We start from the raw sequence: 22,493 nt of genomic DNA, 5'->3' as shown, positions 1-22,493 counted from the left end.
TTATGTGTGAGAGCTGGCTGTAAAAGAATTCTTTGACACACCTCTCCTGAAAGTAGGTCATAAGAACCTCATGTGACAGGTGTCCTGCCCTAAACTCAGAGGAAAGGAATGAAGACATAGTGATGCTAAGAAGAGTCTGAACAAACAGGCCTTGCTAAGTTCCCCCAGTTTATTACTGCTAGATCATATCCCCTTTGCCCAATTATACTTTTACATGATTATCCACTCTTTATAAAACCTAGGCATGAAAACACAGTTTTCTCTATTTCTTTGGGTGTTTATTTCTGAAGGCTCTCGTTTCAAGTAAAACTTTTGTTAAATACATTTGTTAAGCTTTTCTCTCATTAATCTGTCTTTTGTTATAGGAGTATTAGCCAGGACCTTGTGATGGATGAGGAAAAGAAGTTACTTTTCCCCTCTACAGTATTAAATAAGATAATATGTCAGCACTTAAAAAGGGCTCAATTAAGGGTAATGGCAGGGTAATCAGTTTATTGAATGAGCTGGATTGGTAGGATTTAGGAAATAACTATTTTCTTCTACCACTTTCTTCAGACCTGATGTGTCTGCTTTTTCTTTCCCAACTCTGGAGAATATTTTGGGACAATCCCTTAGTTTCTCTATTCACTTTCATGAATTAATAAGCAATCTCATTTTCAGGCTACAAAAAGCCTTGGAAAACAATAATATCAAACTTCATTTTTTTTTCATGTACTTTGGAGCTTCTCTCCTTTATAATTCAAGTCTGAAAATTAACTAGTGGGGTGGTAGGCAGACAGCATGCCCAGTTTCTTCATTCTCCTGTCCTCCACTTTCTCCCCTATTTACTGTTGTGATTTTTTTTTTCTTTTTGAGACGGAGTTTTGCTCTTGTTGTCCAGGCCAGAGTGCAATGGCATGATCTCGGCTCACTGCAACCTCCACCTCCCAGGTTCAAGTGATTATCCTGCCTCAGCCTCCTGAGTAGCTGGGATTACAGGTGCATGCCACCACCACGCCTGGCTATGTTGCTATTTTTGACTCCTTCAATTAAGGCACAGGGATGGGGAGAGCTACAGTTGAAGAGCGAATCATAGATGGTGGGTGCTACTGGAATCTGTAGTTGGGGATTTTCATGTGACAGATGTCCTAATGATAGCTTCCTTTCTGGGGGCTTCTATGACTTTTGTTCCCCTGATTTAAGTGACACCCATTACTTAGCATCTTCCTGCTGGTGGATCGCCATACTGCCACATGTGGTCCTCCTGGACAAAGTCCTTTTGGGATAACTAAACCCAACCATCTTGCCCTACCAGAGATAAAAGAGAAGCTGGCTCCTATAGCTACTGGTGTCCCTAGCCTTTTACATTTTTTATCAAGACAGCTTTAGCTAGTCTCTTGCTTTTAGATGTATTTTAGAAAGATTCAGACAACATTCCTTGTTACCCTCCAAACTATACGGTATGTGTGTGCGATTTCTCTGTAATGTTTTTTCTAAGTCCTACTCATTTATCTTGAAAGGAAGAAGGGTGTTAAATTTCTGACAGTCCGTTGATTTAGACTGAGCTCCTGCACCAGGTTCCAGCAGACCAAACCAGAATGCAGTCACTCATGCTCAAGTTCCACATCCCCAAACTGAAAATAGGTTGTTTAATCTGACCTTCTGAGAAATCAGGAAAGAGATGATAGCCAAATCTCCAATCAGCCCAGTTTTAGCCCACATAATAAGGAAGTCCCCTCTGCTCTAACCCTTACAAGGAAAGTAATCTGACACTAACCAATCTGCTTTTTTGTATTATACTATTTCCTTTTTCCTGCTCAAGCTACCTTTAAAAAACGGACTGTTTTTCCATGTCTAGCAGAACGACTGTTTTTCCATGTCTAGCAGAACACCTGTCCAAATCTTGTCCAAGATGGGGTGCTGCTTGATTCATGAATTGCTAATAAAATCCAATTAAATTTTAAATTGAATTTGTCGAGATTTTGTTTTTTGACAAAAGAAACACACAGTTCACTTGCCACTCTCTTAGAAGAAATCCTCTCTTTGCATTTTATTTGGTTTTGCCACTCTCAGCTTCTCTTAGATGAAGATGTGGGCTGAAGAGGCGGAATGAGTTTCAGAGTACAGAACCAGTTTGGGACCACACTGGTGCTCTGGGAGCTGGTGTTCTCTTCCTTGGGGACTTACTCAGAACTATGAGATAACAGGAAGAAAAGTAGTTATTGTTATAATTTGTGTAGTCATGGTTTGGGCCACTTAGATCTTCAACTTTTTTCATAATATACTGTTGTTTTCTCATTCGTCCTTGCCATTTTTCATGCAGAAGAGCTCTAATGCTAAGGTACCTCGATTGCTAAGTTACCCTACCATCATTCGAGGTGGTATATCAATGTGTACCCCCACAACCACGTTCCCAATCTCTCAGTTTATGTTACTATCACTATTATAATGGGATCTGTGCAGTCAATTGTTCATGATATGCACTAAAGCAGGGAGGTAATAGTTTGGGATAATACTGAATTTCCATGTAGTAGCAATATACAAAAAATATGTTTTAGTTTCCTTATTGCTGTCAATGAGAGTCCTCACCTGTTGAGCCTGGAAACCATACCATAAGAAGACTAATTTCCTCACTAGTTTACATGTTGGAGGAATTCAGGAAGAGGGACTTCATCTCAGAAGAAGACTCTACCTTTTAGAGAGATCTGCTATAACATATAAGCAGAATGCAGTGAATGGGGGAAAGATAGGAATATAAAGTTGGATTGGAAAAACGGCTAGAACAAATTAAACTGGGAACAGGAACCTTCTGACTAAAAGTACTAGACTCTATATGGAGGCATATGTGGCGAAAGAAAATTCACAATGCAACATTCTAAAGGCTCCCCAGAGATCTGAGCATTAGAGGATGGTCTAGCATAGGCTAAAGTGATTAAAGATCAATTACAGAAATCTGTCAGGGAACTGAGTACAAACAAGTTATGCTTTGGAAAGAGCATACATGCCATGATCATTACTTTGGGAGACAGAGAAGCACTGAATCAAGCTATCAAAAGAAATGTCTTCCTGGAGAGCAGACTTAATTAAACAGAAGGTGAGGCTCCTGGAATCTGTCCAGCATCAGAAAAGAACTGGTCCTGCAATATCCAAGCCAAGAGGATGGACACTGACTTCACGCCATCCGTGGATCCGATTCCAATCCAAACACATCTCATGCTGGGTGTGGTGGCTCATGCCTGTAATCTCAACACTTTGGGAGGCCAAGGCGGGCAGATCACTTGAGCTCAGGAGTTCAAGACCAGCCTGGGCAACCTCATCTCTACAAAAAAATCAACAAAAAATAAGCTGGGTGTGGTAGCGCACACCTGTAGTCCCAGGCTGAGGTGGGAAGATCATTTGAGCCCAAGGAGGTCAAGGCTGTGGTGAACTGAGATTGTGCCACTGCATTCCAGCCTGGGTGAGAGAGCCAGACCCTGTCTCCAAATAAATAAATAAATAAATAAATAACCAAAATACAAATACAATTCACATGTTCTTGTGAGGTATTGGAAATCTTTTCATTCTGTGAACCAAATAGTCTGCCTTCAAAATTAAAGGGAACTTGCTGCAAAAAGTAGGGCAGTGGGAAACAAGCTGACATCCTTTTGAATATTTGCATAGGCTCAGTTCCTGAGCTAAGCAAATGCCACAGACTCCCTGGGGGGTGGCAAGGACAGAAAGGACAGAGACACAGAGCTAAGCAGCACTAGTGTACTTTTAGATGACAAAGGGTTGGTAGATGGCTAAAATTAAGGAAACTACATTTAAATATTTGTTCGCCATTATTGTGGTCATCGGAGGGTAGAGTATAGATGCTGCTTGTTTTGCATCATTACCTATTTCCTCGTCTTACACTAGTCTTTTTGAATTAATGTGAGCAAAATAACAGTAAGATGTCACCATCATTAGTTCTATGTTTTGTGGGCCAAGCCAATTTTTGGTGGCTATCCTCCATGGCCTTTGGTGTTTATCCTCTTGAAGAGTATTTTGGTAACTGCTATGATGTGTGCACCAAGACAAGCCACGTATTTTGGGTGGGGATGGCTCTCAAGTTTGAATGTAATCAATCATGTGGCCAGAGTCTGGGTCATCCCAAGAGTTCTGATGAGTGTGAAGGGCTCCTGGATGTCCAGTGACTCCTTAAATATGTGTCAGCCTATTTTATTGGCTTACTGTGTCCTTTAAAGTGCTCAGAATGTGTGCTAGGCATGGTGGCTCACACTCGTAATCCCAACACTTCGGGAGGCTGAGGTGGGAGGATCACTTGAGCCCAGGAGTTTGAGGCCAGCCTGGGCAGCATGGTGAAATCCCATCTCTACAAAAAAAAATAACAAAAAAATTGGCCAGGTGTTGTGGCATGTGCCTGTGTTCCAACTACTTGGGAGGCTGAGGCAGGAGGATCACTTGAGCCCAGGAGATCGAGGCTACAGTGAGCTGTGATTATGCCACTGCACTCCAGCCTGGGTGACAGAGCGAGACCCTATCTCAAAAAAAAAAATAAATAAATAAAATACAAAATAAAAAAATAAAAAAAATCAAGTGTTCAGAATACAACAGACAGATGACAGTTTGTCATTTTTTTTTCTATAACAAAAACGTCTAGAACTTTATCAACACCTTATGGATCAGGATGCTTACTTCATTTTTAGAACTATAGTTACAACTTCCAAATGCTACTTTTTACAAAATTGTGGCCATAATTGTGGCCAGTTTTTACCTGCCTTGACATGAAGTTATTTTAGATTTGCTATATGAGCCTGGCGGACTCTTAGGGAAGATTTCGTTTTGATCAAAGTCTGTGGAAGTCTACTTATTCTATAGGACAATTTGCCTCCCCTGGTGTGGGGTTAATTTCCATTTCATGGGAGCTATCTAGACAGCTTGTAATGCAGTCCCAGGGAGCAGGACTTTTCTTAAAATCATGTTGAATCAATCAAGGAGTCATGAAAATAAAGTTGAAAAGCAAGAATTGTTATTGGAACTGATTTTTTTTTTTTTTATTTGAGACCATGTCTTGCTCTTGTTGCCCAGGCTCGAGTGCAGTGGCCCGAATTTGGCTCACTGCAACCTCCACCTCCCAGGTTCAAGCAATTCTCCTGCCTCAGCCTCCCAAGTAGCTGGAATTACAGGCATGCGCCATCACACCCAGCTAATTTTTGTGTTTTCAGTAGAGATGGGGTTTTGCCATGTTGGCCAGGCTGGTCTTGAACTCCTGACCTTAGGTGATTCGCTCGCCTCGGCCTCCCAAAGTGCTAGGATTACAGGCATGAGCCAACATGCCTGCCCTGGAAATGATTTTTCAAACAAGGTTAAAAACAGAGCTTTCATACCCTCTGAATTATGTATACTTATCACTGTTTTGTTATGAACTACAGTTTATCCTTGAAAAACAGGGGTTTGAACTATGCAGGTCCACTTATATGTGGATTTTCTTCTGACTCTGCCACTCCTAAGACAGCAAGACCAACCTCTTCTCTTTGTTCTCCTCATCCTACTGAACGTGGAGACAACAAGGATGAAAATCTTTATAATGATCCACTTAATGAATAGTAAATATATTTTGTATTCCTTATGATTCTCTTAATGCAATTTTCTTTTCTCTAACTTACTTTATTGTAAGAACACAGTATGTGATATGTATAACATACAAAATATACTGTTTGTGTTCTCAGTAAGGCTTCCAGTTAAGAGTAGACTATTAATATTGAAGTTTTTTGGGAGTCAAAAGTTATATGAGGATTTTCAATTGCACAGGGGTCAGTGCCCCTAACCCCTGTGTTGTTTAAGGGGTCAACTGCATTGTCTCACATTGTCAGACAAGAGAAAAAGAATATGTTAACATCAGGGCTATATTCTCTGGAAGAACAACAAAAATGCTTTTGAGTTGAGAAAATAAATTTAGATGCTACTGAAATTCCTCAGAAGAATTAAGCCAGAGTGCCAGATATATTAATCAAGTATCAGTGATGGGAGTACTGAAGTTTTCTAAAAGGAAAAAAAGAAAAGCAATGATCAAGTAGTTTTTAGTTGGCAGTTTGGTAAACACTCCATGGCCATGTTTAACAGTAAATATTGGGGGGACACCTAATCTAGGCCCTGGTGCAGGGGGGCTTCAATGTGCAAGCACAGGAAAGAATCAGCCCCTCCCTGGCATACGAAGGATCATAATCTAAGATTCAAAGGTTAATTCCGCGGTGGCTCGCACCTGCAATCGCAGCACTTTGGGATGCCAAGGTGGGCGAATCACCTGAGGTCAGGAGTTCGAGACCAGCCTGGCCAACATAGTGAAACCCTGTCTTTACTAAAAATACAAAAATTAGCCAAGCGTGGTGGCGCACGCCTGTAGTCCCAGCTACTCGGGAGGCTGAGGGAGGAGAATCGCTTGAACCCAGGAGGTGTAGGTTACAGTGAGCCAAGATCGCACCAGTGCACTCCAGCTTGGGTGACACAGTGAGATTCTATCTCAAAAACTAAAAATAAAAATAAAAATAAAAAAATAAAGATTACCTCAACAGAACCTTGACTCCAGCCCCATTCTGACAGCTCAGCACCATGGGTGGGGAAGCACCCACTTCTCCGCAGGTGAGATCAAGGGTCTAATCCTCGTGACCAGGATTTATTCCTCATACACTTGGCTGTAAGAGGTTTCCATGGCACTCTGCCCACAGGGGATCCACCACGGATGAGTAAGCTTACTTCTTCAGTGTCATTTGCTTGTTTAATTTTGTTTAATCTGTTACCAATACAGAAGGAAGCAATTCCTTAGTTCCCTTCCCTTGTGTTTACACTATACTGCTGAGTTCGTTGAATACAATTTGTTCTGAATGATTTAATAAAATAAAATAATAATTTGTATTTTACTTTGGACATAAGATGTAATTGTACATCTGATATTCTGAGAATACTTAGCATTTCAAATGAAAGCATAAAATTATAATTATAATTATAATCAATAAAATTATAATTGGTTGAACTTTTGGTGAAGTCCTAAAGGACTTGTTAAGGATGGTGACTATAGGTTTTTAGGATGTATTCAATCAACTCTTTAAAAGAATTTATTGAGATATAATTTATGTACCATAAAGGTTACCCATTTTAAGTGTACAATTCAGTTTTTTTTAGTATATTTCCAGAGTTGTGTAACCTTAATCTGACTTTGGATTTTCTTCAACTCAGAAAGAAACCCTGTACCTATCAGCAGTCATTCCCATTCTTCCTCCCAGCTCTTTTCCTTTCCCACCCCTAGGCAACCACGAATCTACTTTCTGTCTCTGTCTTGATAGATTTGCTTATCCCGGGCATTTCATCAACTGATATCATACAACATGTGATCTTTTGTGAGTGATAGTGGTTTCTCTTGCTTAACTTTTCTTTTTCTCCTTTCTTTCCTTTTCTTCCCTTCCTTCCTTCCTTCCTCTCTTTTTCCCTTTTTCTTTTCTTTTCTTTTCCTTTCTTTCTTTCTTTCTTTTCTTTCTTTCTTTCTTTCTTCCTTCCTTCTTCCTTCCTTCCTTCCTCCTTCCTTCCTTCCTTTCTTTCTTTCTTTCTTTCTTTCTTTCTTCTCTTTCTTTTTTTTCTTGTTTTTTTTTGACAGGGTCTTGCTCTGTCACCCAGGCTGGATGCAGTGGTGCAATCACAGCTCACTACAGCTTCAAACTCCTGGCCTCAAGTGATCTTCCTGCCTCAGCTTCCCTTGTAGCCAGGACTACATATCAGTACCACCACACCCAGCTAATTAAATTAATTAATTAGTTAATTAATTTATTTATTTTGTAGAGATGGGGTTTTGCCATTTTGCCCAGGCTGGTCTTGAACTCCTGGCCTCAAGTTATCCTCTTACCTTGGCCTCCCAAAGAACTGGGATTGTAGGTATAAGCCACTATACTTGGCTTCACTTAGCTTTCCAATCACTCATTCTTTCAAAATATATTCATTGAGCTTCTATTATTTACACCGTGGTAGGCCCTGGAAATACCAAGTTAAATAAAACACTCTTCCTTCAAGGAGCTTAGAATGGTGGTTCTTGACTCTGTTAGACCCAAAGGTCCCTCATTTTTTTAAACAAATATTTTTTAAAATTTCTTTCACAATCTCAAAATAAAATTCGCATTTAAAATGACATGCTTATGCAGAGAATTTAAAAATCAACATTATCCCCAGGAGCTGGAAGGAGGGGAAAATACAGAGTTGTTTAAGGGGTATAGAGTTACAGTTTAACTAGATGAAAAGTTCTGGAGATTGGTTGCACAACAATGTAAATATACTTAGCACTGTTGAGCTTTATATTTTAAAATGGTCAATATGGTAGATTTGGGGATGTTTATTTTTATCACAATTTAAAATATTCCACCTTGTCCTAAATGTAATATAAAGGAGACACGAAGAAGAAAGTAATTTATAATCTAATAATATGTGTATCCAACGTGTTAATTTCCAGGCACAATTAGGCAGAACTATAATGATGTAGTCAAATGCACTCATCTGATAAAATAAATAAGAAATAGAGGTCATTTTAAAATAAGAGGTACAGGAAAAGGAAAGAACAGAGGCATATGTAAACACCTGAATAGAAATAGTTTAGGAGAAACTAAAACCACACTAGTTTGTATATAATAAGAGAACAAGATGAAAACCTTTAATTGAAGTAGGGAAAACATCCAAGACAAATTATGGGCATTGAAGGGAGAAAATGAGTTGGGCATTATTTAAAAATGAAGGATAAAATAATTCTATTGTGACACATGGTGTGGATAACAGTATCTCACATAATGTCTTAAAATCCCACAATTTATTTAGTTATACGACCAGTCTCTAAAGCTTAAAAATACATGGGTGACCATTCTCTGATAAGCAATGGTGAAGAGAGTAGACTGGAAAAAGAAACCATCAGACAAGAGGTTCTAAGAGATTGTGCTCCGAATGGTAGAGAAAAAAACAAGTAGTCAAAAAATAAATACACAGATGATATGGTTTGGCTGTGTCCCAACTCAAATCTTATCTTGAATTGTAGCTCCCATAATTCCCACGTGTTACGGGAGGGAAACAGTGGGAGATAATTGAATTACAGGGATGGTTTCCCCCATGTTCTCTTGGTTTCCCCCTTGTTCTCTTGGTGGTGAATAAGTCTCATGAGATCTGATGATTTTATAAGGGGTTTCCCCTTTCATTTGGCTCTCATTCTCTCTTGCCTGCCGCCATGTAAGACGTGGCTTTCGCCTTCCACCGTGATTGTGAGGCCTCCCCAGCCACGTGGAATTGTGAGTCCATTTAACCTCTTTCCTTTATAAATTAGCCAGTCTCAGGTATGTCTTTATTAGTAGCATGAGAACAGACTAATAACAACAGTTTCAAAATGTAATTATCAGAACATATACATCTTATCATAGTACTTTCAACTTAAACAAATATATGCTAATGATATGAAATATTTGAAAACAATATCTTGTATTAAAATTCAATGACATGTCTGTTTCCTAGATCTATGGTTCAATATTTTGTACAGAGTCTATGAAAGTTAGCTTAAAATCTCCTGTCACCGGTTTGCAATTGATTTTCATGACATTCGCAGTAAGCATTTTGAAACCATCCTCAGCTATAAGTGTAGTAGGAATGTTGCCATTTGGCCATACCGCCCTGAACCCACCTGATCTCATCTGATCTCAGAAACTAAGCAGGGTCAGGCCTGGTTAGTACTTGGATGGGAGGAATGCTGCCATAATTTAGATTATTTTTGAACAAGTGGGTGAGAAATTCTTAGCTGGATCTGAGATCTTTTTATTATGATAGATTAAATCATACATTGTCCTCAAAGTCTAATTAAGTTTTTTTATTATATGAGAGGCACCATACTGAAATCAATTAACTTTTCTTGAAAATGCTGGCAAAGATATTCCACATCTGTTTGAAACCACCCAATCTGGTATTGTAAAATGTTAATGGATCTTTAAATCTAATCATCACAGCATCCAAATGAGAGCAATATATTTCTGAGTCAGTATCTTTTAACCTACCCTTCTGTTAGATTATGCAGCAAAGCTGAAAACTATAAAAATTATCATTGAGCAAGTGCAATGGATTGAATGTTCATGTGCCCTTAAAATTTAAATGTTAAAATCTTAACACCCCTGGTGATGGTATTAGGAGGTGGGTCCTTTGGGGGTGATTAGACTATGAGGGCAGAGCCCTCATTAATGTAATTAGTGCCCTTATAAAAGAGACTCCAGGGAGATTCTTCACCCCTTCTGCCATGAGAGGACACAGCAAAAAGGTGACTATCTGTGAATCCAGAATAGGGCCCTCACCAGACACAGAATCTACTGGCACCTTGATCTTGGACTTCCCACTCTCTAGAATGGTGAGAAATAAATATTTGTTGTTTTTATGAGTCACCCAGTCTGTGGTATTCTGTTAGTAGCCTGCAAAGACTAATCTGGAAAGCTTATTTAAAAAATATTATGTTTATTGATTAAGTCATGATAATTCCCTATACTATAAGGAGATTGAGCTCCTTTCCTTAAAATGTAAGAAGGACCTCATTTGCGCTGTAGCTCTACCTTTGCAGCGGAGAGATAGGACTGTGCCCTCCTTAGCATTAGTTATAGGAGGAAACCTGACATCTGCTACCTCCTGATGTGAGGAAATATGAAGTATAAGCATTACATATGATTCTTGCCAAAAATGTTTGATGTGAATCTAATGAAGTCTATAGAGCTCATTTCGTATTTATAAGGATGAGAGGGAGGAATAAGTTAAATGGCACCATGAAGAGTCAGTCAGAAAAATTCAGAATGTGGAAATTCGAAAGGACAACTGGCTTAGTAAAAAAAGATCAATTTTATAAAAATTATATTAAAAAATAGGGCCAAGAAATTTTCTAGCTTAAAATAGAGTCATGATGCACAAATGCAATTGATTTTTGCTATTGTCAAAAGGTATTTTGGGGACAGTTGGAGACATTTGAAAATGAACTGAGTATTAGATGACATTAAATAATGATTCTAATTTTTTTTTTACTCATGGTACAAAAGCATTTAATAAGTGATGCATCAGTATAGAAAAACACATCACTTGTAGCTTGTCCTTTAAAAGTAAGACAGCCAAGTGAAAAGTCAGTACAGATTCTTATTTTTAATTTTAAAAAATCAGAGGTACACATTGAGACTTGAACTGCTGTGATTTTTCTTCTTTCCAGAGATGACATACATGTTTTCTGATAAGTAATATTTTGCCACACATTGCACTAAACCAAAGCAGACAGATGACTGGTAAGGTGTTTACTATTTCCTACTCATGCTGAGCTAGACTGGCAGTGGAACACCATCTCCGTAGGAGAGATTTTGACAGTAAGAAATGGCAGAGTCCCTACCTAACCCTGAGAACCCAGCAAACTTGTTTATACAGAAAGGATTTTCAGCAAACATGCAAACACACAAACATGCTATAAAAACGGATACCTTTTAGTGTATTTCTAGCACACAGCATGCATTCATAGGTGCCCAGTAAAATAAGAATGAATGCCAACGTAACATTCACTTCGTAACATTCACTAAAAAGCACATGGTATATAATACTTTGATCTTTAAGTGGGTACTCATGGAAGTTCCAAAATCATATCCAGCGGAAACAATACTTTTAAAGGCGGTCTTGCAAGATCGGGTGTCTGATAGGCAGGCACACCCAGGGCAGTCACAGCAGGTAATTTATCTCCTAGCATGCAAGTCCCTCCCCAAGTTCCTCATTGGTCGAGTACTATGGGGTTACAATCTTTCTGGATATTGCCTAAGTTGCATTATCCCCTTATAAGGTCATACCCCACCCGCTTCCCTGCTTAAGTTTTGATTTCCCTTACTGTAAGGCTACTCAGACAACTAGGTTAGCCTGAGAATTCATCTATACAAATATTTTCCAAAAATAACACTTCAAAGAGACTTCTGAAAATAGTGGGACTACATCAGGGCCAGCAGAAGACATAGTCACACAAGGGCTTCAAATGTTAAGACCAGGAGTTTTCACATGTAGCTTTTAGATAAAGGACATCTCTTTCAGTTGATTCCTCCAGCCAGGACAAGCTGTGATCACAGGAGATTCAAAAATCTCAAGATGGACAGCTGGCTGGAGTAACACCCCAGATAAATATAAAAAACCTCATTGGGGCTGAAGAACTGAAACTCTAACCCATGTCAAAAATGAGATGCAAGTGCACAAAAAATTTATGTAAACCCTGCTGGGATAAAGAGGGTTCATGATGGTGGGTTTTGATACACAAACACGAATGCTGGGGTGAGGAAAGGCCCCCCACAGGGTGGAATGCTTGACATGGGCTTGCTCACAAGCTGCCTGAGTCAGAAGCACCTGAGAGAGGTACCTATTGGGGAGGGGAGGAGTATTAGGGTTAATGAATACAAGAAGGTGATTCGGCCTTGGGGAGGGGTGGGCGTGGTGGCTCACACCTGTAATCCTAGCACTTTGGGAGGCTGAAGCAGGCAGATCACTTGAGGTCACGAGTTCAAAACCAGCCTGGCCAACATGGTGAAACCCCGTCTCTACTAAAAATACAAAAAAATTAGCTGGGCGTGGTGGTGGGTGCCTGTAATTCCAGCTACTTGGGAGGCTGAGACAGGAGAATCATTTGAACCAGGGAGGTGGAAGCTGCAGTGAGCCGAGATTGGGCCACTGCAGTACAGCCTGGGCAACAGAGCGAGACCCTGTCTCAAAACAAAAACAAAAACCCAACAAGATGTTTCAGGATAAATAGGTCCAGGAGGATTAGATCATTTTGGCTTTTACCCCATCAATATTTAATGCGAATGAAGAGCTGCAGAACAGAATCAATTTTTCCAGCATACGTTCTCCTGTCATCATGAGCCAAGCCTGTTGAACTACTGAGCCCGTGAAATTGAGAATGATCCCATTCATTGTCTGGAGGTAGGTCCTACTGCTGCAGATAGTTCTGAGAAGCTGTCATAGAAGATGATTTGCACAATGAAGTCTCCACTAAACCACGGCTTAAGTCCAGTCTCTGGCCTTCTTTTTCTGCTCTGCAGTCCAGAAACATTTCTTTAAAAGCCAGAAAATCTGTAAATTTGAGCAACGTTTGGAGTATGTCACCAACCACTTCATCTTTGTGGTGCTGTATAACGTTGTGAAAGTTGCCATGGTAAAGCCAAGAATTTGCTCCAGCAACTGTTCTTCTATATACTTTTCTGCCAAAGAAATATATTCATTAAAAATAGGTGTGTAGGTGAGTTTATTCTCTTCAGTGTCCTCAAACTCCTGGTAGTAGTTGTTGATGAAATTTCTCTGTAATAACTGGAAATCTTCATCCATGATAACGTCCTCTAAATATCCAACCACAGCATCAAAATGTGCATCAGAGTCAGAGGAGAAGGGCACAATGAAGCCTTCTTCTAAATTGCCCATGGTTGGTGCCACCGCACCCACCCAAGTGAGCTGACCCATTCCCTACGGTTTCTAGGGCACAGAAGTCAGCTGGGGGAAGCCTTGTCGCCCAGGCTGCTGCCCACTCCTGAATTTTTTAAGGCATAGTAATAACATTGTGGTTATGCAAGAGAATATCCTTATATTTAGGAGATTCATGATTAAGAACTCAGAGGTGAAATAGCATGGTCACTGTATTTTACTTTGAAATGTTTTAGTCAAATATACAAACATATAGGAAGCAATTACAGCAAAATACTTGCAGTTGCTGAATGTAGATGGCAGGCATATGGGTGTTCCTTGCTCTAATCCAAGAGCGTCCAATCTTTTGGCTTCCCTGGGCCACACTGGAAGAAGAACTGTCTTGGGTCACACATAAAATACACTAACACTAACTATAGCAGATGAGTTAAAAAGAGAATCACAAAAAAACTCATAATATTTTAAGAAAGTTTATGAATTTGGGTTGGGCCGCATTCAAAGCTGTCCTGGTCCACATGTGGACAAACATGTCCTAGTCTTTCAACTTTTCTGTATATTTGAAAATAAATTTATTAATATACAAAATATAAATTAAAAATTATAATTTGAATAGTGACCTTTTCAAATATGCTTGAAGGCTATACCTCATCAATTTACAGTATTTCCAATTATATATATATTTTTATTGATCATGTTAAAGATCCATAAAGGTCCATAATGTGAGCCAAACCTTTTTAAAATATTTGCTTGGTGAACCATCTTATTTGGACATGACATTCAAACACTTAGATGACATTTGAAAGATTATGAATAATCTGTCAGTGAAGGGATTATTTTTAAACATTCATTGATGATTATCTTGTTCTCTGAGACTTGGTAATTAAGTTGTTGATGAATAATAAAATGACTTGTTAAAACACCCAGTACCTCTTTTTAAAGTTGGCTCTAAACTTACATTATTGGTGCTCCATCTGTTAAATAAGCAATGATGTTGGAAAAGGAAATTTTTTTCCCTTTAATTAATTTTAGGGTTTCAAATATTGACAAATTTTTTGTATTCATTATTAGTAATTTTGAAAATAATCTTTTCTACATAATTTTGTTTCCCTGCACACTTTATAGACGCAAATATTAAAGTCTTATGATTATTCAGGTTACTTTTGCCCACTCATAATCAAGGTTATTTTCATTATGCAATTGATTTCATATCTTTTACCGTCTTCTTAAAGCAGTATTAAGTGGGATAGAGAAATTATTTGGTTTGGATTTCTTTTTATCCTCTTTGTACTAATCTCTTATATAGCTTATAAAACTAATTTTCTTAGAATACTGTATGATGTACCATATTGCATGATCTTTTATGTTGTTCTGTAAGAACCGATGAGACTCACCTCTTTTTGCAGAGAACATTCTTGAACATTCCAGTGACAGTATAGCAATTTTCAGTTTTCCTTAAATATCAGAAATACATACATATATATGTATATATATATATGTACATATCTTTGCCAATGTGATCAACATGTTCCTTTGTAAAATGTTCACTTATTCTAGATGGGTTCATTGGCTTAATTAGAAAAAAATGTGTTGGTAGAATAGACATATTGGTGACTGTTCATTTGTGCATAAAAGCTGTAAAACCCAATTTAATATATTTGACTGAATATTTGCCCACATTTAAAATTTATATTTGACATTTTGAAATAAGAGCTAAATGAGGAAATTTGTACATCTACTTACAGTCATCATGAATGCCTCATCGACAAATGCAGATGGATACAGGAGTGTTGCATTGGTGACTCAAATACCACCCTCAGTGGTGCCCATAGTGATGTGATTTCTGAAATGGGAAACAACTCTTGATAAAGTTCTGAACATAAACCAAGTACATTCTTTCCTCAGTTTATGGTAGTTATAGTCCTGTGAAATTCAATATATAACACCATGCAAAAATACTTTTGATTTTATATAAAACAGAATATGAATTTTTTTTTTTTTTTTTTGAGACAGAGTTTTCATTCTTGTTGCCCAGGCTGGAGTGCGGTGGTGTGATCTCGGCTCACTGCAACCTCTGCCTCCTGGGTTCAAGCAACTCTCCTGCCTCAGCCTCCTGAGTAACTGGGATTACAGGCATGCGCCACCACGCCTGGCTAATTTTTTTTTTTTGTATTTTTAGTAGAGATGGGGTTTCATCATGTTGGCCAGGCTGGTCTCGAACTCCTGACTTCAGGTGATCTGCCTGTCTCAGCCTCCCAAAATGCTGGGATTACAGGTGTGAGCCACTGCACCTGGCCCAGAGCTTGAGTCTTAACTCAGATAATTATAAACAAGTTTTTCACCTACAGAAAGGCCTGTGGAACATTCCAAAGTTGAACATGATGCATATAGTTCTTTTTTATACTGAACTGTATGGATATTGCAAGGTGTCTAGCTTCCTGGCTTGTCCATTGAATATCTGTTGTGTTCTCCCAACCGCTAAACTCATTACAACTAAAAATGCCTGTTACGTTTTTAAAATGTCTCCTGGGAGCTATATCACCTCTTTTGAGAACCACTGGCTTAGAGTTGAAAAAGAGTCAATAAATATATAAGAAAAATAAAACATTGTAAGTGCTCTGTATTCACTGGTAATTCTAATGTAGAAAGTCTCCTAGGAGAAGGGATATGTAAGCTGAGTCTTGTAAAATCCATGTGGACTAGGATAAAAGGACATGGTAGGCAGAATGAATATATTATAAAGTTTATAATACTCGAGACTTGCAAATAGTTTGGTACAACTGGAATCTAGGATGCAGAGGTGGAGTTTATCAGGAAACAATTCAGGGAGGTACATAGAATCCAGGTCACAGAAAGACTGTCTTTCATGCTAAGGTGCAAAGGTGCCTGGGCTGTGTGTGTGTGTGTGTGTGTGTGTGTTTGTGTGTGTGTGTGTGTGTGCATATGTAGTTTATGGCAAGGGGCTGACATAATCAGGTGTGCTTCTTAGAAATGAATGGATTACCAGGGTGCAGGAAGGAAGGCAAGAAAATCAGTTGCTTTTACTATAGACTTTCCAGTAATAATTTTAAGAATCTATCATTTAATAGTTTCCTGGATCTTAGCCCTCTTGAATGTCATTTTAGTGTACTCTTGTTTTCACTCTCCTTTAAAAAAAAAAAAAAACTCTGAAACTTTTGGAATCACTGTTTCTGTTCTAGTAATAACTACACACTTTCCCTGCATCTAACACCCTCCCTCATACAAGTTAGACCTTATTGCATTTTCCTTTCCCTTTTATTTATTTATTTTTATTTTTTTGAGATGGAGTCTTGCTCTGTCACCCAGGCTGGAGTGCAATGGTGCAATCTCAGCTCACTGCAAACTCCGCCTCGCGGGAGGCAGAGCAATTCTCTGCCTCAGCCTCCCGAGTAGCTGGGATTACAGGCGCCCGCCACCATGCCTGGCTAATTTTGTATTTTAGTAGAGACAGGGTTTCACCATGTTGCCCAGGCTGGTCTCGAACCCCTGAGCTCAGGCAATCCATCCACCTCGGCCTCTCAAAGTGCTAGGATTACAGGTGTGAGCCACCGTGCCTGGCCCCCTTCCTTTCCCTTTTATATGTATTGGCTTTTGAGATCTCATTTTAGTTTAATTTCTCTTTAATATGTTCTCTAATATTTCAACCTTACTCCTAAGGAAATTTTCCTCTAGCTTTTCCTCTGCTTGTGTTCTGATATTAAGACCGACATGTTTTTCATATAACTCCAGTTTTTCTGTGACATTTTAAGCAATCATGTTCCTCAGAGACCATATTTGAAAAATTATCTGTCTTTTTATTGGGACAGTGATAGTTTCTTTCAGTTATTTCTCTAGCGTTATCTAAGAAGATAGCATTTTTTCAATGAGGGTGCCCATTTATTCTTATTGTTTTATTAATAAAATGTACTTCCCTTTTAGGTTGAATGCATAATTTTAGTCTGAAATCCAAAGCCTTGGTTCGAATTCATGAAATTAACAAATTCAGGGCCAACTTGAGTTTACATGATTGGTGGTGACTCAACACTGTTTATCAGTCACATGAATTGAAGATTAATTCCTCTAAAGTTTCCTCCTTGGCTCTAAATGTGGAATAGAATTTGGGTCTACTCAAAGTGAGATCGTGTACTACCTATTTGAACCTAACACTAATAAGTTAAAGCTAGAATCTCACATGCTATTGCTCTGTGACGCATGTGGAACCTAACTTCTTTATAGATCTGGGTGAAAATCCTGGTAAAAGCCAAACAGTAATGCTGAAACTCTGCCTCTTTCAAGGCAAAACCTCAGTGGGACTCTAAAGACTCTCTCCGGATTTATTTATTCCCTCTATCAGTCCTGGCCGCAATCACAGGCCTATTTGTGCTTGTGTTATTCAAGGCCATCTGCAGCTGCCCACAGACTAAGTTATTTTTCAATTTAAACCCAAGTTTGCTTGCTAAAGCCTTTGTGGCTAGTTTTGCTAATGCCACTGAGATCACTGAAGTGGTCAGTGCCTGCAGCCCAGGCAATATAGAAAGAGCCTCTTGGTTGTGTATTCAACCACTAGGTCAGAATCTTTCAGAAGCTTGAGACTTAAACTCACTTGTCCAGGCTGAAGCAGCTAAAAGCCATCTTCATAAAAATCAGGCATAAGGTGCAATATTGGCTGCAGAAAACTCAATGTTTAAAATTCCTGCATGGCTCGAGCTTGGTATAGTTTCCCCAAAGGTTATATCACACCAATCAATTCCTCTAGCCTCCAGAAGCCTTAATCTCTATGTGTTCTAGTTTTGTTTCCTAAATTCACTCAGGTATGTGGCAACAATGGAATTCCTGACACTAAACCCCAGAACTAGATAGGTTTTCCCATCAGGTATAAGCCCAGCATTCCCCTGGCCCTCTTTTCTCCCAGAAGCAGAGCTTCTTCACTAAGCCTACGCCAAGGCTAAGAGAGGCTCACAGTGCTAAGCAGGCAGGCCGACTCCCAAAAATAAGAGGACGGGAAAAAGATGGGCTAGAGCTCCCAAGTCTGCCACTTGGATTCTTCACTACTCTTCCTCCATGAATGAGAAGCAAAGGTCATGGTTGAATAATTCCTCCAAAGGTACGTGCTGGAAACTTCATCCCCACTGCAGCAGTGTCGAGGGGGTGGGGCCTTTAAAAAGTGATTAGGTCATGGGGGCTCCACCCTCATGGGTGGATTAATGCCATTGTCACAGCAGTAGGTTAGTCATAAAGGCACATTCAGTCTCTTGCTCTCTCTGTCGCATGCACTCTCTTGCCCTTCCACCTAGTTTCCATGTTATGATGCAGCAAGAAGGCCCTTGCCAGATGTGGCCCCTGGATTGTGGACTTTTCAGCCTCCAGAACTGTGAGCCAAACAAACTTCTTTTGTTCATAACTCCCCCAGTCTGTGATATCCTGTTACAGCAGCAGAAAATGGACTAAGACACCCAGGGATGTACCTGGAACCTGGAAAAAGGTATGAAGTGAAGAAAAGTAGACCTGATATGTGTACTCAATTTAGGGGATTCTAAAAGTGTTCCTAGCTTTTTCATATTATAATCTTCTGAGAGAAAATCTTTAATACAGAAGGAAGGGTTTATGCCTTATTTATTTATTTATTTATTTATTTATTTATTTATTTATTTATTTATGTTGAGACAGAGTTTCACTCTTTTCACCCCAGCTGCAGTACAGTGGCACGATCTCGGCTCACTGCAACCTCTGCCTGCTGGGTTCAAGCGATTCTCCTGCCTCGGCCTCCTGAGTAGCTGGGATTACAAGAGTGCGCCACCACGCCTGGCTAAGTTTTGTATTTTTAGTAGAGACGGGGTTTTGCCATGTTGGCCAGGTTGGTCTCAAACTCCTGACCTCAGGTGATCCACCTACCTTGGCCTCCCAAAGTGCTGGGATTACAGGCATATGCTACTGGCCAATGCCTAATTTATTGGCATTGGTGAATCATCGGAGTTTTAAAGCAGAAAAGTAATATAATTGGAATTTAACTTGGCAGTGGTGCATAGTCAGAGGGCAAGGAGAGACTGTTAGGAAGCTGATGGAAGGTTTAAGCAAGAGGAAAAGGGAGATTTCACTCGAAGCAAGGAAAGATGAAAAGTAGGGCACTGATTCAAAAACTTTTTCACGTACAGAAGATCTGAATGTGGGCAACGGAGGACAGGCAAGAGGGAGTGGTTCTGATACTTGAGGTTTCCAAGCTCCAGGTATAGGGGAAATGGTGGAGCCATTAGCAAATTATGAAGACAGGGAAAGGGTATTGATTGAGGATATGGGCATGATGAGTTTTTGTTTGTTTATTTTGTAGTTTTGAGTTTTTTTAGGACACTTTATCAAAAAAGGATACATACACAGCGTAACAGTAAAACAAATACAGACGGAAAAAGTCAGGATCAAGGAAAAAAAGATCACAGAATACAAGAGTCCACACTGCTGATGTGAATCAGATGCAAATTTGGTTGGGAGCCAAATGATGGGTTACGTAGTTCTCATTAATGGATCGCACATAGCCCATCAATTATTTGGAGAAGGGGGAACACAGTTTTCCATTATCAAATTGTTTCTTATTTTTTGTTTACTGTTATTACATTATTATTGCTTATGATGATGATGATGATGATGAATAATCTAATCATAATAAGACTGGTAACTCAGTTACCAAAATCTGTTGGTTCTATATTGCTTTATTCTTTCTAGACAGACTGCACGTGTTTCTCTGCAGTCCATAGTTAATAAGTTGGGCCACATCCTGTTCTACCTGGATTACTGCAACAGTCTCCAGTTAGTCCCCCTCCCGTTTCCTCTTCACATTGCTGCCAGAGCCATCTTTCTAAAATGGAAATCAAATCTATTACTTTCCTGCTCCAAACCTTTCATTTATGCCCCATTTTCATTTGGAAAAACGTCCACATTTCTTAGCATGACTTAAAGGCTCTTTGTGATAGGTTTCTGCTGCCCTCCCCAGCCTCAGTCCCCCTGGAGTGAGCATTCACTATTTTGGAGTTGCCTAGCAGCCGTTCTCCTCCTATGGATAACAGCGTCTCAGTTTCCTTTCTGTGGCTCCTACAGACTGTGAGCTGTCTCTGTGGGGCCATCAGGGACAGTCTTGCCTTCTTCTGGCCAGCAACAGGTCTGAGCTTGTTCAATCTGGCTCTCTCTTCAGGGACTTTGAGTCTCAGAAGGAATTCTGCACAGGCAGAAACATGGTTAGGGCTCATTATCTCGGACGCAGTGCCCTGACAAGCTTATTGCATCTCCTGTGTCACTGTGTCTGTCTTGTTCTGAATCTAACCTTCCTGCCCTTTAACTGCATCTGTGAACTTCTGACATTTTTCCCATAAACTGATTTCTATTTTCCTCAGCCAGAGTGGGCTTCTGCTGTTGCCACCAGAATATCCCCCATTCTCCTGGCCAACTCCGACTGTTCTTTCATGCCTTAGCTTACATATAATTTTTATGCTGCCTTGTGCAGGAGGCAGATTTCTGCCTTGACTTCTATTACTTTCTTCCCTGACTTCCCAGTCTTCCTGTGGTTAAACAGAGGAGCGGACCCATGTTACTTACATGTAATTATTCATTTTCTTTACCGTGTTCCCTTATGTTCAACGGTTTTGTTTTTACATTGAGTTTTGTGATTATATTTACAGGAGTTATTTATATGTAAGCTTCTATACTTAATTTATTTTGGCTTTCCTACTTTTTAGTTCTTTATTTTGAATTCCTTCAGTCAGCCACGTATCCATGAGTAGTTTCCTTTCTCAGTCTTTGCCTTCACACGTGAACACCACTTTGGCTGGGAATGAAATTCTTGATTATTTTCCCCTCTGAAAGTCTTTACAAATTTTTCATTATCTTTAGGAACTCAGTGTTTTAAAGAAGTCGGAGGAAGCAGGCCTAGTGTGGTGGCTCCCGCCTATGATTGGAGCACGTTGGGAGGCTGAGGCAGGAGGATTGCTTGAGCTCAGGAGTTCGAGGCCAGCCTGGACAACATAGCAAGACCCTATCTCTAAAAAAAAAAAAAAGAAAAAAATTAGCCGGGTGTGATGATGCACGCCTGTAGTCCAAGTTACTCGGGAAGCTGAGGTGGGAGGATTGCTTGAACACAGGAGGTCAAGGCTGGAGTGAGCTGTGATTGCACCACTGCACTCCAGCCTGGGTGACAGGGCAAGACCCTGTCTCTAAAAAAAAAAACAGATTTTACCCCTTTTTAAGGAAAGTTGTTTTTCCTCCTCCCTATTTGGATATTTGCAGAAATGTATAAATATTCTTGAAATTTTAACTTTTGACAAGGTGTGTCTAGTATGAATATTATTTAGATTAATTTAGAATTTGCTTGGAATATAATAAAACATTTTTCAAAATTCACTGTTTTTTTTTTTGGCATCTTAAAATGTCTACTATTATAGCTCCAGTACCAGTCAGGATGTGATCAGAGATGTAAAACCAATAGGAATATCATTTACTTTAGGGAATTAATATGGAAGCCACTCTTCAAGACAGCTCACCCAATGATCCCTACCTCCGTGTATCTACACCCTGTGTGAACCCCTACCACAATGTAGCACTCTTGGTCTGTGTGACCAATAGAAGTAATCAAAGGGATAATATACTCACTCCAGGAGGAGCCAGCCACAATGCTGTGGGGACATTCAAGCAAGAGAGATGAGGAATTGCAGACCTCTGCCAATTGCCTGCACTAAATTTTAGTAACATTAACTCCAGCCGCTATTAAACTTTTAGATCAGGAATCAGCAAACTATGAGCCCCTCTTGGCCAGCCAGTCTGCTGTTTTTGTAAAGAAAGCTTGTTGGAGCATGGACAAGACCATTTCTTTACATATTGCCTGTGGCTGCTCTTAAACTATAAAGGGAGTTGAATGATAGCAACAGAGACTGTATGGCCCACAAAGCCTGAAATATTTGCTATCTGACCTTTATAGAGAAAGTTTGCAGACCCCCTGTTAGCATCTTTTTTTTTTCTTGAGATGGAGTCTTGCTCTGTCGCCCAGGCTGGAGTGCATTGGTGTGATCTTGTCTCACTGCAAC

The 22,493-nt window shown here is 39.6% G+C and overlaps 1 long non-coding RNA gene and 1 pseudogene across 2 annotated transcripts; both read right to left on the bottom strand.

The window, feature by feature from the left end:
• Positions 1 to 2,001: 2,001 nt before the first annotated feature.
• On the bottom strand, positions 2,002 to 18,579 carry LOC129011462 (uncharacterized). 2 transcript variants are annotated; one of them, XR_008493328.1, is made up of 5 exons: positions 18,392 to 18,573; positions 15,175 to 15,274; positions 13,702 to 13,799; positions 6,526 to 6,751; positions 2,002 to 2,172 (listed from the first exon to the last, which is right to left on the bottom strand). It is a non-coding gene; the product is annotated as an uncharacterized LOC129011462 (long non-coding RNA). The 2 variants fall into 2 exon arrangements; XR_008493327.2 differs by having other exon boundaries at positions 2,031 to 2,172; positions 13,712 to 13,799; positions 18,392 to 18,579.
• On the bottom strand, positions 12,947 to 13,434 carry LOC129011459 (ADP-ribosylation factor-like protein 2-binding protein; annotated as a pseudogene).
• Positions 18,580 to 22,493: the final 3,914 nt, after the last annotated feature.

Source organism: Pongo pygmaeus, chromosome 14, assembly GCF_028885625.2.
Source record: "Pongo pygmaeus isolate AG05252 chromosome 14, NHGRI_mPonPyg2-v2.0_pri, whole genome shotgun sequence".
Taxonomy (NCBI): Eukaryota; Metazoa; Chordata; class Mammalia; order Primates; family Hominidae; genus Pongo; species Pongo pygmaeus.
Note: the sequence above shows the minus strand (reverse complement) of the source record. Positions and strands in the feature narration are given on the sequence as shown.